Source organism: Lissotriton vulgaris, chromosome 7 (assembly GCF_964263255.1).
Source record: "Lissotriton vulgaris chromosome 7, aLisVul1.2, whole genome shotgun sequence".
Classification (NCBI taxonomy): domain Eukaryota; kingdom Metazoa; phylum Chordata; class Amphibia; order Caudata; family Salamandridae; genus Lissotriton; species Lissotriton vulgaris.
The window spans coordinates 1,663,357,456-1,663,371,417 of record NC_141695.1 but is presented as its reverse complement, the minus strand read 5'-3'; the positions used below and the strand labels follow the sequence as shown (position 1 = coordinate 1,663,371,417).

General features: G+C 43.5%; 1 protein-coding gene across 1 annotated transcript in view; it reads left to right on the top strand.

Annotated features, from left to right (window-relative positions):
• Positions 1 to 13,962, top strand: part of EFCAB8 (EF-hand calcium binding domain 8) — a 1,673,324-nt gene that overhangs the window by 1,096,374 nt on the left and 562,988 nt on the right. The gene's annotated exons all lie outside the window — the stretch shown is intronic.

Here is a 13,962-nt window from a genome sequence, read left to right as displayed (position 1 = left end):
TCTGGTTACCACCAGGTCACTTGGCCTCTAATTGAAAGAGTAGGTTGGTTCAGAATGGGAGTAGCTGCACTCCAATGTGTGTTTATACTTAATGAGACTGGTTGAGGCTATACCTGGGAATGTTGAGATGTTTTATTACATTGTTATTTATTTGTAAATCATAAACAATCAAGGCCTTAGCACGTTGGGAGAGGGTTGTATAGAATGTTTCTGCAGGTTGCCAAATGGGAAGAGACGTAGAAAATTTGGACTGGACAACATCTGAAAATACCACACAATACAAAACTGCTATTTCTGTATCATTTCAGGAGCTTTATTTACTTTCTTCTTTGATGAGATTTTTCTGGATTGCCATGCCAGTAAAGTATTCTCCATTGCTTAGCATTGTTTTGTATTGCAAAGCTACGTATTCTCTTTATTTTGCTCGAAGCCCTTCAGGCATAATGGTCATGTCCTGCAAAGCTGTTTTCCTGCTGCTACTCTAACACCCTTACAGGTTCCAAATTGTAGCTACAATCCTCAGGTGGCTTTAGCCCTTGCCAGATTAAGAGCGCCTCCAGTTAGACAGCCTTGGCTGACACTATAAGCACCAAAATCCCCGTCTAGGCAACACAAATCTCCTGAGGCCAAGCCGTAAAACTATGAATGGCTTCTCCTTGAAAGCTAGGACCCCTATCCTCCCAGAAGCTCAAGCACTAAGGGAATTGAATAACCATCTACTTGCCGTCCCTCCAACTTCATCAGTTGTGGCTCCAAAGGTAAATGTACCTGTTAATGAGAACAATGCATGAGTTGCCTGACTATGGAGATTGTGAATTGTGTTAACAACAAGGACCCCCTGATACGGATTGATATCCTGGGACAGGGTAAACAATGTATGTGAAATAACACTCCCAGGCATACACTTAAAGCAATTACACAATAGATTAAACAAACAAACTAGTTCAGTTTAGAGAAAATACATTTTTTAATTTGATTAAAAAGAGAGATATTAAAAATCAGTGCATTGATCAAAATTGATAAAATAACAATATAATGATACATGTGTATTCACAAAAAAGTTAAAAAGAGGTTAGATGGCATCCGGTCGACGCGTTTCGACATAAAGATTATGCCTTCATCAGGACTTTTACCATCAAATTTCTGTAAGAAAGATCATAACAATGTTTTACTATTTTTAGCCTCCTATCGTGAAATAATACAACTGAACTAGTTACATGTTTGTTACAACATTCTATTGGTAAAAAATTATAATATTCTTGCGAAAAGAATATTATATTTTTTTACCAATAGAATGTTGTAACAAACATGTAACTAGTTCAGTTGTATTATTTCACGATAGGAGGCTAAAAATAGTAAAACATTGTTATGATCTTTCTTACAGAAATTTGATGGTAAAAGTCCTGATGAAGGCATAATCTTTATGTCGAAACGCGTCGACCGGATGCCATCTAACCTCTTTTTAACTTTTTTGTGAATACACATGTATCATTATATTGTTATTTTATCAATTTTGATCAATGCACTGATTTTTAATATCTCTCTTTTTAATCAAATTAAAAAATGTATTTTCTCTAAACTGAACTAGTTTGTTTGTTTAATCTATTGTGTAATTGCTTTCAGTGTATGCCTGGGAGTGTTATTTCACATACATATATATGGAGATTGTGAAGCCTCCCAGGGTTTTGTCAAGCTAGCTCCTGTACCTCTCACTCATTGTAACAGATGTCTAACTCTCATCAGAAATATATTCCTCTCACTGTCAGTGCCTGCCTGTTAAGTATTGCCTTCTCCTGTCTCCTTTCAGTCCTCTCCTGACATGAATTACTTCCCCCTGCTCTCTTCTTGATTATCTCTGCCGTCCAGAATTCTGAAGTCAGCTTTCCACAAGTCACTATCTTACCATCATCTAAGCTACAAGGGCTTAAGGGAAGACCAGCCCACCCAAACATGTCTTCCTCTTTCGCTCTATGGTGACCCCTCCTTTCCATAGCACATCGTCTTTCATTAAATTAAGGACAATTTAGGGTAGCATAAAGCACTGCCTAAATCACCAGTATAACATAACCTTAATTTATAACTGCATAATTCCCATTACTCTACATACAGTAAGAACGCTATATTGGGGGTTTAATTATTTTTAAATATTTTGTTTACTCTAATATAGGAGAACCAGTTGCTAATATTTAGAACTAAGAATAGAGTAAAACGGTTTAGATACATACCTTTGTATGTCCTACACAGTTATTGTATTGCAGGAGTGAAGTGGTGTGGCTCACTGGTTAGAGGCGGCAGACCCGAGAGCAGAGGACGGCCCGGGACCAGGGTTCGATTCCCGGCGCGGCAGGTTTCTGGACCAGGGTCAGCGGACTCGATAATTCTCTCGCCTCGGTGCCCACTCTGATCAGCGATCACACTCGGCAACTCTGGGCATTAGCTTGCCTCATCTTCACTAACGGCCCCACTAGACCGCCGGGGATGCCTGGTCTCACCCTGGAGATACCCATTAAGGGACCATCTCTCAGGGAAGCCAGGAAGGGTTTTGCAGCGGTCGAAGCGCCTTGGGACCCTACGGGTATTGCTAGCTGTTTCTGCAGATCAGATTGAGCTTTTAAATATTTATATTGTATTGACTATAGCTAAGGGAATGCAAAACTTGCATGTTCTAAATTGTTACATATGCAAGTTTTATAGCACATATTAATCCTTTGTTGAAATTATTAAAGGAGTAACCACTGGAAAAAAGGGAAATATTGAATCTATACTTCTGCTTCATAAGATCTTCATTGGTAGTCATAAATGTCAGCGCGATTCCCTGCTGCACATAAGGACCCGTAATGCTTAATCTCACTATAATTGTCAAATTGTCTGTAAAATAAGATACACAGTACATATGAAGAGCAGCATACTTCAAAAGCCTATCCAATGCAAGATTTTTCTGGGAGGCAACTACCAGTACTATGGGTAGCGAAAGGCCATGGAATCTTAAATTGACCGGAGTCTATTTCTTACATATCTTCAGTGCATTCCTGTCAGACTACTCTTTTGCCTCAGAATTAAACAACGTACTCAGCACTTTGCATTTCAGATACTGCAATGGAGTCTTGGAATAGACACCCCTTGGTTTGGCTTTCTACATTTCGCAAAATCCTTGCCATGAATTGTCTACTGAAGGGTGCTTCTCATCATATGAACATTTAGATACACCCTGTATGTGAATGTATGGACAAATATATTGAGATGAAATATTCTGTGGTCCATGCATCCAGTGGAGAATCATTCCAGTGTTTTATGACTTTAATGAAGATTGCTAGGATGCCGAATGAGGACTTCAGTTTTCACCTGTGTTTATTTACCTTCACAATATGTTGAAAGTCAGTATTCTTGATGCAGTATTTTGGTAGCACAATATTTAAAGCTTGATATTTACTATTCACATATTAGACAACAATACGAGATGTCTGCAATCAGAGATCATCCCATGCATTTTCAAGTCATGTTTTCTCCTGCCGCAACTCCGTTTATTGCCACTTTGAAGCAAGTTCTGTAGAATGTACAACATGTCTTTTCCTTGCAGGTAACAATCTGCCTTTATATTTCCTTTTGTGCAATATCTGGCGTTTCTGTGAATCTCTGTTTTGTGAGCCTCCTGTTATCTGGCAAATATTCAATCTTCTTACCTGCTGCTACAGTTGTTAACTGGTGGGATGGAGTCATTGGGTTGGTCAATGGCTTTGGCAAGATCTTCTTTCTTGCCGCTTCACTGTGAAAAGAGTGCCAGGACCTCAAAAGTAGAATCTTTTCTTCTGAAAATCTGGAGACACATTTGGAAGATGTCACTGGTCTTATCTTTCCTGCTCACACAGTGCTTTGTGGGCCAGGTTAAAGGCTCCTCTGGTATCCCTCCTTATTATGCAGCCACAAGCTCTGGCACTTGCAAGCATTATTAATGTATAATGTACTTAATGAATGTATTGCTGTGTGCTGAGACAGAAACTCTCAACTTCTCAGTTTGCTCTTTTTATGTGATCACAATTTTCCTTACCCTCTTGCATTTGGGGATCCTCAAATATTGTGCCCCTCTATTGATTTCCCGTTGCACCACTAGTATTCCACTGAGAACATCCATCCAACTGGTGCTTGTAGTTCTGCATGCTTCTCTGCCAGTCCCCAGTCCAGCATATTTTAAAGGCAGTGGCCCTCATGACTGAAGTGTGCTAAGGAAGAGAACCTAGCACTTCTTACTACTGCGGGCCTCATTGTAGTTTTGTTACAGAGCGATTTGTTGTCACCTAATTCACTGTGCGTATTGTGAGTGTGCCGGAGTTGAGGTACGTGAATTCTGGAGTCGGGAATTTGAAGTAAGTAAGCCTCTGCTGTCATTAACGTCGGGTTTCAATAATGAGTAAGCGCAAGGGAGTGGTGGGGACTCTGGACGCCTTCATTGTTAGGGCAGAATTAATGCTTAATCACGAGATACAACTAACTGAGAGGCGCCTTTCTCTTGATCCACTAACTCTGCGGCGCTCTTCTTTGGGACATATCACGCAGTGTGAAACCCCTCATACTCAATAGTCTTCCATCTCTCACTGCCTCTGCACTTGTACCGGCTCCAGAAGTAACTGTGGTAGTTACCTCGCAAGGTTCCGGCATGGGCTTGAGAACTCGGATTTCTAAGACCAGTGATGAGGATAAAACAAAGGAACAACCAGCGAAACGAAGGAGGGGAGAGGGAGTGGGTTCTCTAAAACCTAAACCTAAACAACAGAAATTGCCCAGGCGTGTAAAAAATGTAATGACAAGTACCTGTACGGTTGGTAGGCAGACTGAAGCCCCCTCTCCTGTTTTTTCTAAATACTTCTGTGAAGACAGCCCATGATAATGTTCTAATGTTTCTTAAAGAGCTATTAGATAACAGCCTGGTACCGTTACAAGGTCGTCTGGATCACATGGATATCACACTGACCACATTGATTGATAAATTAGCAATCTCACAGTCTACGCCTAACTTAGTGGAGGGTATGGATAGCTGCTCCAGTCGCATCTGCTGTTTCTGTATCTAATGATGTACTTAATGATGTTGTTTCTGCCTCACTGGATAAAATGTTGACTAGGGTTACTGCCATTGAGGATTTAATAAGATTAGGGCAGAGAGTTACCCTCAGCAATTTTTTGAATAAACCTTTACATTTTGTACGGGATGAAGTTATGGAAGCCCCCACTGTGCAGACTGAACCCTTACATATTATAGATAATGTGCCAGAAAGTTCTAGGGGTTGTAGTAGCTCCTCGCTTAGAGGTGCCTTGACTCTTAATATTTTAAGAGAAACTCAGCTCATATCCATTTCCCGTGTATCCTTTACAGCTAGGGAGGAGATTAGTCTGAATCTACCCCCAAAAGTTACCCCATATATCATCATTTTGGCCAATGAACCCCAGCTCCCTCTCACGGTTAATGAAACGTGGGAGGGACTGAAAAACAAGACTCTCTGTTGGCTGGCAACAAAAACCGGGCTTACAGAGTTCTTGTTTGGTGAGTTTAAAATGGTAAGACGTGTAAGCTGGGTGGGGAATAGTGATAAAAAGCTTCCTGGTGACTGCATTGTCCTCACTTTTAGATCACCTAAATTGGTACAGGAAATCCTACGTAGACTTGGTAATGATTTTGTTATTAACAATGGTATAAATGTACTGCCCTTGGTTTCTTTTATCCCCAAACGAATGATGTCAATTCCTCCCGAAAGCAGAGGCCTAATAATTCTAATGCACATGATTATTTTATGTTACCTTTGCACAATAGATTTGATATCCTGCCATCCTTGGATGATATAGACGGACTTTACCTCTACCGGTTACCTGTTGGCTGTTGGCTGAGGGCTATCTGCTGACGACTGATGGCTCTGTTCGAGGCTCAAGGCCGGCGGTGGCTGGCAGCTGGAGGTGCGTGCGGCTCCTTTGCGGCTCCTCTGTGTATTGCAGTCAGGTTGGGAGGTAAGCCGCTGTGCTCTTGTTGTTGTGGGGCAGCGAAGTGTGGATGTGGCAGGGGAAAGGAGCCCCAAGGAGCCCCCTAGTCACTTAGAGACCCTTGTATCCCAGTTCAGCCCACAATTTGCTGGTTCCTGAGTACCTGCCCGCACCGCCAGCCCGTCAACAAGCCCAGCTGAGCGAGGTGCACCAGCGGTGTAGTTAAAAGCTGCGCCGATCGGATCATCAAGGTCGTCTTCCATCTTTTTATCTGCTGGCCTTGCAATCTTGCCGGCCGGAAGGTTTGACCAGCGCAGCATGAGGTCAGGACGCGTCCGAGGAGGTCCTATGAGAGAAGGAGGTATAAAAAAACGCAAACGAACGTCGAAGACGCTTGATGGGACCAGGGAGGAACCACCAATCAAAACCAGGCCGACAACACAGAGCGATTGCTCATTAATAGACGTAACATCAGACAAATCAGATTTAAATAGCTCAAGAAGAGAGCAAACAACAAAAACAGAAAAGAGTAGTAAAATAAAAAAACTGCCAAACTATGTTTCAGCCAAAAATCTACACAAAGTTCTGTTTCTTAAAAAACACGGGGGACACCTTACTTTCAAACACCAAAGAATTATCAGGCCTACAGCCACCTCTTGAACCAACCCAGCCTTTACAGTTCATTGGCGTACAGAGTGACAATAACAGCAAGGGATGCCCTAGCCCTACAGCTAGAAGTTTACCGCAAATAACATCAACCCCTCAGCGTAACAAAAGCTGGATTATACAGGATACTACAACCACTGGGAAAAAGGTCGGAAGAAAAATTGTATTAGAAACCAACCTAATCCAAGTACACAGGACTAATGATGCAAAAGATCTGTCAGTACACAAATTAGATAACAGCCAAATAGACATCTGTGACACTGTTGAGAGTGGCAGTCCACTTTCTGAGGAAAATATAAACGGCACGCGTATCGACACGCGTATCGAAATCGATGCACTAACGATCTGCGAACAAAGAAGCCAAGAGGCAACAAAGCACTTCAGTGATATTAAAAACAATGAGGTGAGCGTAAAGGAGCACTGGAAAGAGAATGAATTATCTCTGGGAGCCCTAGCTACATCATATAACGCACAAGGGATTGACTATAATAGAACACCAAGGTCTGGGAGGAAGATAGACAAAGCAGACAGGCCACCAACTCCTCCGTCAGAGGTGATAGAAATATCCTCATACCTGGGAAAGGAAGAGTGGGAAGATCTCTTTGGTGCATACTCCCAAGGCAAGAGCAGAAGTGGGATGAGTGCAAATACACTGATCAAGACAACTGAAGGCTTCCAGGAACAACCGGCGGAGGATCCGGGCGCGCTAAAGGGGGCTCAAAATCGTAATACAACTCCAGGAAGTCAAGAAGACTTAACATACAAAACATACAAAGCACGAAAGCGCTTGGCCTAGCCTGCTAAAAACAATACAACTCCTGGTAGAAGCCCTTCACTACCAATCAGATAAAATGGACACTCAATTAACGCTATTAGATGCATTGGCTGTATTTGTGGTTGCCATTGACGGGAAGCTGGGCACGCTAAACACGCTTCTTCAAAACAAGCTTGACCAATCACAAGATGTAAATGGGAGCAACAGAGGTGGATGTGGATGCGGCCCAATTATTGAAAAACTGTCTACACTTCCAACAATACTGAGCGATCTGTGCATACAGCTTAAAAGGTCTGCTCAGTGTCAACAAACCAATCCTTGCGATGGTCGTTTTGGAGAAGAAATAGAAATCTCAAGGAATACAGAATTGCTGGGAACTAATAAACAAGGACACTCCAAAACAAAAGACACCCTATCCCATATATCCAAAAGTATAGAGGCCTGTGAAATTGGAACATTAGGTCCTCTACTTCCTGAAACCTTGGAAGAAGTCAATACAGATACAAAAATGAACGCTAAACATAGACGAGCAAAAAAACATAAAGGCAGGAAATGTAAAACACATTCTAACCGCGAAGGATTTATGAATCTCTTTGGGAGAACCCCTGTTGCAGAACAAAGCATACTCCAACTTAAGGGAGGCACTAGAACATCAGAGACTCCTGTAGAGGTAATAGCGTCAACTGAAATCACCAATGGAAAGGGGCAAAAAATCGAGAACTTGGAAACACTTGGAAATACTACGCATGAAGATCCAGAAGCCGTATTACAAGATAGGCTCATTTTATGCCTCCAACCCTCCGAGGATAGTAAAGCATCTCCTGAATCCGACTTGAAACGGCTAATAAAAAGTAGCACAATGACTAGTTGTAATCTCATACAAACTATCAAGCAAGAACACATTCCGAATAAAAGGCCTGGGAACAACCCGGAGCCCAAAAAGTTAGGGAAGTGCAAAGGGTCGACGGATAGTCAGCTATCCACCATCACTCAAGCGACTCCATCCGTACACACATGGGCTGATCAGCCAGAAGAACCAGTAACCGCAAAGACTGCGGATCCCACGTGCTACCCCCCTTGGCTCGGAGAGAATTACCAACTGACTAAACCGCCTGTATCAAATCAGCACACACCTGGTCAAGTAACAAGAGACGCGAATAAAGTCAACACTAACCAGGCAAAATCAACAGTAACACAAGGAGTTGAGCCCAAATCATTAAGCCAAATTTACAAAGGGAGCGGGATCATAAACGAACAAAGGAATGCAACAGGTGCCACATGGTTCAATCCGGATTACATCTTGAAAGGAAAGCGCGATACACTTAATAGAGGTAACATCCTAAGGCTTTTATCTCATATCCCCTCTCTGGTAGAAGTGAAAAGCTCTGATCTGGCCTCAATCGAATTCATAGACGATGATGGTACGGGCAGAGAAAAAACAAAAGCAACTTGGGCCACTATAGCAATCTCTCATAAAATACAAGCTGAAGCGGAGATTTTCAAAAATTGATGGATAACAATAAACCCATACATAAAGCCAAGATATCCGGAAATACTAATTCCGGTAGCAAAGTTGGAGGACCAGAATGCTGCAAAAACCCCCAGAACTTCTGTTCTCAGAGGAGCGGTAGGGTCATGCGGAACAAGCAATGACCAACATACCGGTATTACTCGACGGATCGGAGATGATAAGACATTACCAACTGAATTGTCAGACCTAAGATGGATTGCCAGAATAATAAATAACAACAAATGACAAACCGGCCTAAACTCAAGTGAGAGCAAGCATGACCTATTACGTATATGTTCGTGGAATATCAACGGCCTAGCCACTAAAATATCTGACTCAGAGTTTGTAGACTACATAAGATCTTTCGATATTGTGGCACTACAAGAGAAATGGCTTGCAGATCCCCCACATCTCCAGGGATATTTACATTTCTTCACCAGTGCAAAAAGGACAGCCAAATATGGGCACCTCCAAGGTGGCCTAGTAATATATGTATCAGCCACAAGTACACTCACGGTAAAAGAAGTTGGACCATCTTCTATAGCGTCATTGGCAGTGAACTTTTCTTTGGCACAACTAAAACTAGGTAATGTTGATACTGACTTTACCTTGATCAACGCCTATGTCCATCCCAAAGAGAAAACAAAGGCAGCCAAAGAACTATGCAACTTCTTGGAGGAGTGCATAAGGGAAAGACCCACAACAAATCTTGTGCTCACTGGGGACTTTAATCTCAACCTCATGGGCATCTCGCAAGAAGATAAGATCCTAACTCAAAATTCAATTTGGGATATCCCACTACAAGGGAAGTCGCAAATATCCAAACACACAAAACTAGGAAATCAGATATTAGAAGAATTGGAACATTTTAACATCAGAGCTCTAAATGGAAGGTTTGCTGGAGACAGCCCTGCGGCCTCAACATTTCATTCAACAAGAGCAAGTAGTATACTAGACTACACTTTCATCTCACTACGTTTTTTTCAATACACAACCTCTTTTCGGATAGGTAAAAAAACTGACAGTGATCACTGTCCTCAAGAAATCGCCCTGGAAATTGTGAAGCCTAAATTTGAGCTATCCAACGCACCAAAAGAGTCGCTCTATACCGTTAACTTCAAAAAAATCAAATACTCGGCAGCAACTGATGAAACTTTAATAGAAAGGGCAAAACAGCACTTTGGGGCCCGCATTGGATCTAGTGAAATTGCGAAATGGGAACAATTCACAAAAACCATGTCCATCTACGCTACAAGACCTAAGACATACGTAAAACTAGGCTGTGGCAGTATGAAAAAGTTTACTCGAGAGTATAAAGAAAAAATTAGAGGCACAAAAACATCAATTTATCGCACAATGAGAGAACTTCAGCAGAAACCCATTGATATAGTGAATCATGACCACTTACGGAAACTGAAAGCAACATTGAAAAAATTTAAATGGGAAGCCAATATATCCAGGGAGGATAACATGTGGGCAAGACTTCATTCTGACACCAAACGGAACGATGGGGCAAGGTTTTGGAAAACCATAAACTCCCTCATAAGACCTATGCATAATGGGGTTTCATCCAACATCACAGAAGAAACATGGGCAAGTTATCTTGGAAATCATTAATCAGGCTATGGGAAATAACCAGGTGTTATTACCGGATCGTGTGATGGATAATCTTAAAGAATACAAAGCATAATCACCCCAAATGCACATTAGCATCCAAGATGGTCAGAATTCAATTTTAAATGGCAAATTGTCAAATCTACAAAGCATCATTAAGCGCCAAATTAGGAAAGGAAGAAGAGAGGGAGCTCCAGGACCAAATGGAATCCCGCCAATTCTTTACAAACAAGATGTGAACGGTTGGGCAGTAGCTCTCGAACTGCTTTTTTTGGAGATTAGACATTATAACATACTGACAGGCTCCTGGAAGGGCTCTATCATCTCTCCAATTTTTAAGGCAGGGGACAAGGCTTTCCCACAAAACTATCGATTGGTGGCCCTAATTGATAATGAGGCAAAGTATTTTGCAGGCATACTGTTGGAGGAATTGCTGGCATGGGCCACAGAGCAATCCCTAATTCCGGTCAACCAGACAGGCTTTGCCAGATCAGTTGGCACAATGACCAATATTTTAACTATTGGTATGCTAATAGATAAGGCTGAATCAAACAAAATGCCCATCCACTTTTGTTTAATAGACTATAGGGCTGCCTTTGATCACATAAATCGGAACATTTTATGGACTAAACTGAATGGCTGGGGGATTCCGAGGCCTCTGTTGGATCTGCTGATTAACCTTCATACAGAGACCTGGGTTCAGATAAAGGTGGGGGAAGGATCACTTCTGTCAAGGCGCATACAGACCAATAAGGGCCACAAACAGGGCTGCGTCTTGGCCCCCACTCTCTTCAATCTGTTTTTAGGTGACCTTGTAACGATCCTAAACAGCAGCAACTCTCACGCTCCCAAATTAGGAGGGCTCCAACTACCGTGTCTTCTATACGCAGACGATATAGCCTTAATAAGTCACACAAAAGTAGGGCTACAACACCTTGTGAATATAACACATAGTTATTCTAAAGCAAACGAACTGACAATAAATTTGGAGAAAACTCAGTCGATGACCATTAGCAAGAACAAAAGAAAATCTATATCGTGCTTCTGGAACAACACACGAATTGAAGATACGTCGACATACAAATACCTAGGAGTAAAGATCGATAACAGCGGACAGTTTACTGCTCAGAGAACGAGCATCAGAGGGAAAGGGCTTGCTTTGGCAATCTCTTTAAAAACATTAAACAGCAAACTCTCTAGGCCCTCTCTTTTACCTCTGGTACAAGTAATCCGGACAAGACGGAGGTCCTCATCCTGGGCTCTTCACCCTCCGCCTGGGACGACTCCTGGTGGCCTCCCGCCCTGGGCACCGCACCCAAACCGACAGACCATGCACGCAACCTGGGCTTCATCCTGGACTCCTCCCTCTCCATGACCAGGCAAGTCAACGCCGTCTCCTCGTCGTGCTTCAACATCCTACGCATGCTACGGAAGATCTTCTGGTGGATCCCCACCGAGACCAGGAAGACCGTCACCCAGGCCCTCGTCACTAGCTGACTGGACTACGGCAACGCCCTCTACGCCGGTACCACCGCCAAGCTCCAGAAGAGACTCCAGCGGATCCAGAACGCCTCAGCCGTCTCATCCTCGACATCCCACGAACCAGCCACATCTCCGGACATCTGAGAGACCTTCACTGGCTCCCCGTCAATAAAAGAATCACCTTCCGCCTCCTCACCCACGCACACAAAGCCCTACACGACCAAGGCCCGAGCTACCTCAACAGCCGGATCAACTTCTACGCTCCCAAGCGCCACCTCCGATCAGCCAACCACGCCCTCGCCGCCGTCCCCCGCATCCGAAGAGCGACCACAGGAGGAAGGTCCTTCTCCTACCTGGCCGCCAAGACCTGGAACTCCCTCCCGACCGACCTGCGCCTGACCCAAGACCACCTCTCCTTCAGGAAGAAGCTGAAGACCTGGCTGTTCGAGCAGTAGCGGCACCCCCCCTCCCCCAAGCGCCTTGAGACCCTACGGGTATGTAGCGCGCTCTATAAGTGTCATTGATTGATTGATTGATAATCCGTGCCAAACTTCTGCCAACAATTACCTATGGGAGCGAGGTACAGAGAGGCAGAGACGCAAAGACCTTTGACAATACAATTACAGCTGCATACAGAATCATTTTTAGCCTGCCCAAGCAAACTTCCCCAGCACAAATCAGGCTAGAGTTCGGTATCCAACAACAGCTCCTGGCAAGACAGGGAGTTTATATTTCTGCCTTGGACAAAGTGAGGAAATCCAAACAAGGAACTCTAAATGAGTATCTATGGACGGAGCTAGAGCAACACCCTTCCTCACCAGCAGCCAAGTACCTTACAAGCAGCCTGGTAAATACGGGCTTAAAGCAGCTTTGGGATACCTCAACTAATCACACAATGCTAAAAAATCTGGTCAAGAAATCAATCAAACAACGATCGTGGGTTCAAGATAAGGCACCCCTTTCAAAAAAAACGCATGGCTGGATGACCCTGAACTCTTACTCAACAAAAGCACCACAGAGCTACTTTGGTTTGGGTTATGCCAAAACCGTTAAAATGTGTTTCTTAAAGTTTAGGTTGGGCCTGCTAACCTGCATTCGACACTTTCCACATTGGCTAAAAGACAAAGCAGGTTCAGCCTGGTCGACATCAGCGCCCCTGGTCCGTGCAGCAGCAGAAGCCAGTGTCACCTCTTCACCTGGCTGAGTGACCTTGTCCGGTGCCATCCTGGTGCCCACCTAATCACTGGCTAGTGATTCAGAACTCGGTCCCCTCTGCTTACAGGTACTCTTCTTCACTGATCCGTCCCTGGATAGGCCCGGAACATCTTCACTGGTCGCCTGCCAGCAACTTCCACTTCAGGCTCCTGGTTCGTCAACGAGGATTCCCGACGACACTTGAACCCTAGGCAGCCGCAGCCCCTGGGCTAGGTAAACCGAGTACCACGGTGCTCCAGCGTAGATCCACTCTCTAAGTGTCTAGATCCACTATCGTTTTTGACCTACCTAGTCGGGTTCGCCCAAGAACACTAACTTCGCATTTACTAGCCTCCATAGACTTTGTCCCGCATTACGCGTGAGAGTTTCCACTCTGCACACGGCGTTCCTAGACCTCCTGCTTCTAATCTAAGGGTTCAGCATTGTAGGCCTAGCGATTCTAAAGTCTCTGAGAATAGTTACTTACCTGCTAGTGATTCGCATTCCACTTCCATAGTATATGGTTTTTCGTGCCCCTCGGGCATTTGTGTAAATTGTGCGACTTTCAGTATTTCTTTAAGAGTTTTGTATTGTGCTTAGCACCCTGTCCTCATAAAGAGTCCAGGGTTGTTCTGTTATAAATAAATATCCTTTTATTTTCATAGCAACTTGTGTGGTGTCCTTTCACTTGGTGTTCAAGGGGTATATGTGATGGTATAACAGCTGGCTTAACACACCCTCTAGAGTTTAGCCTAAA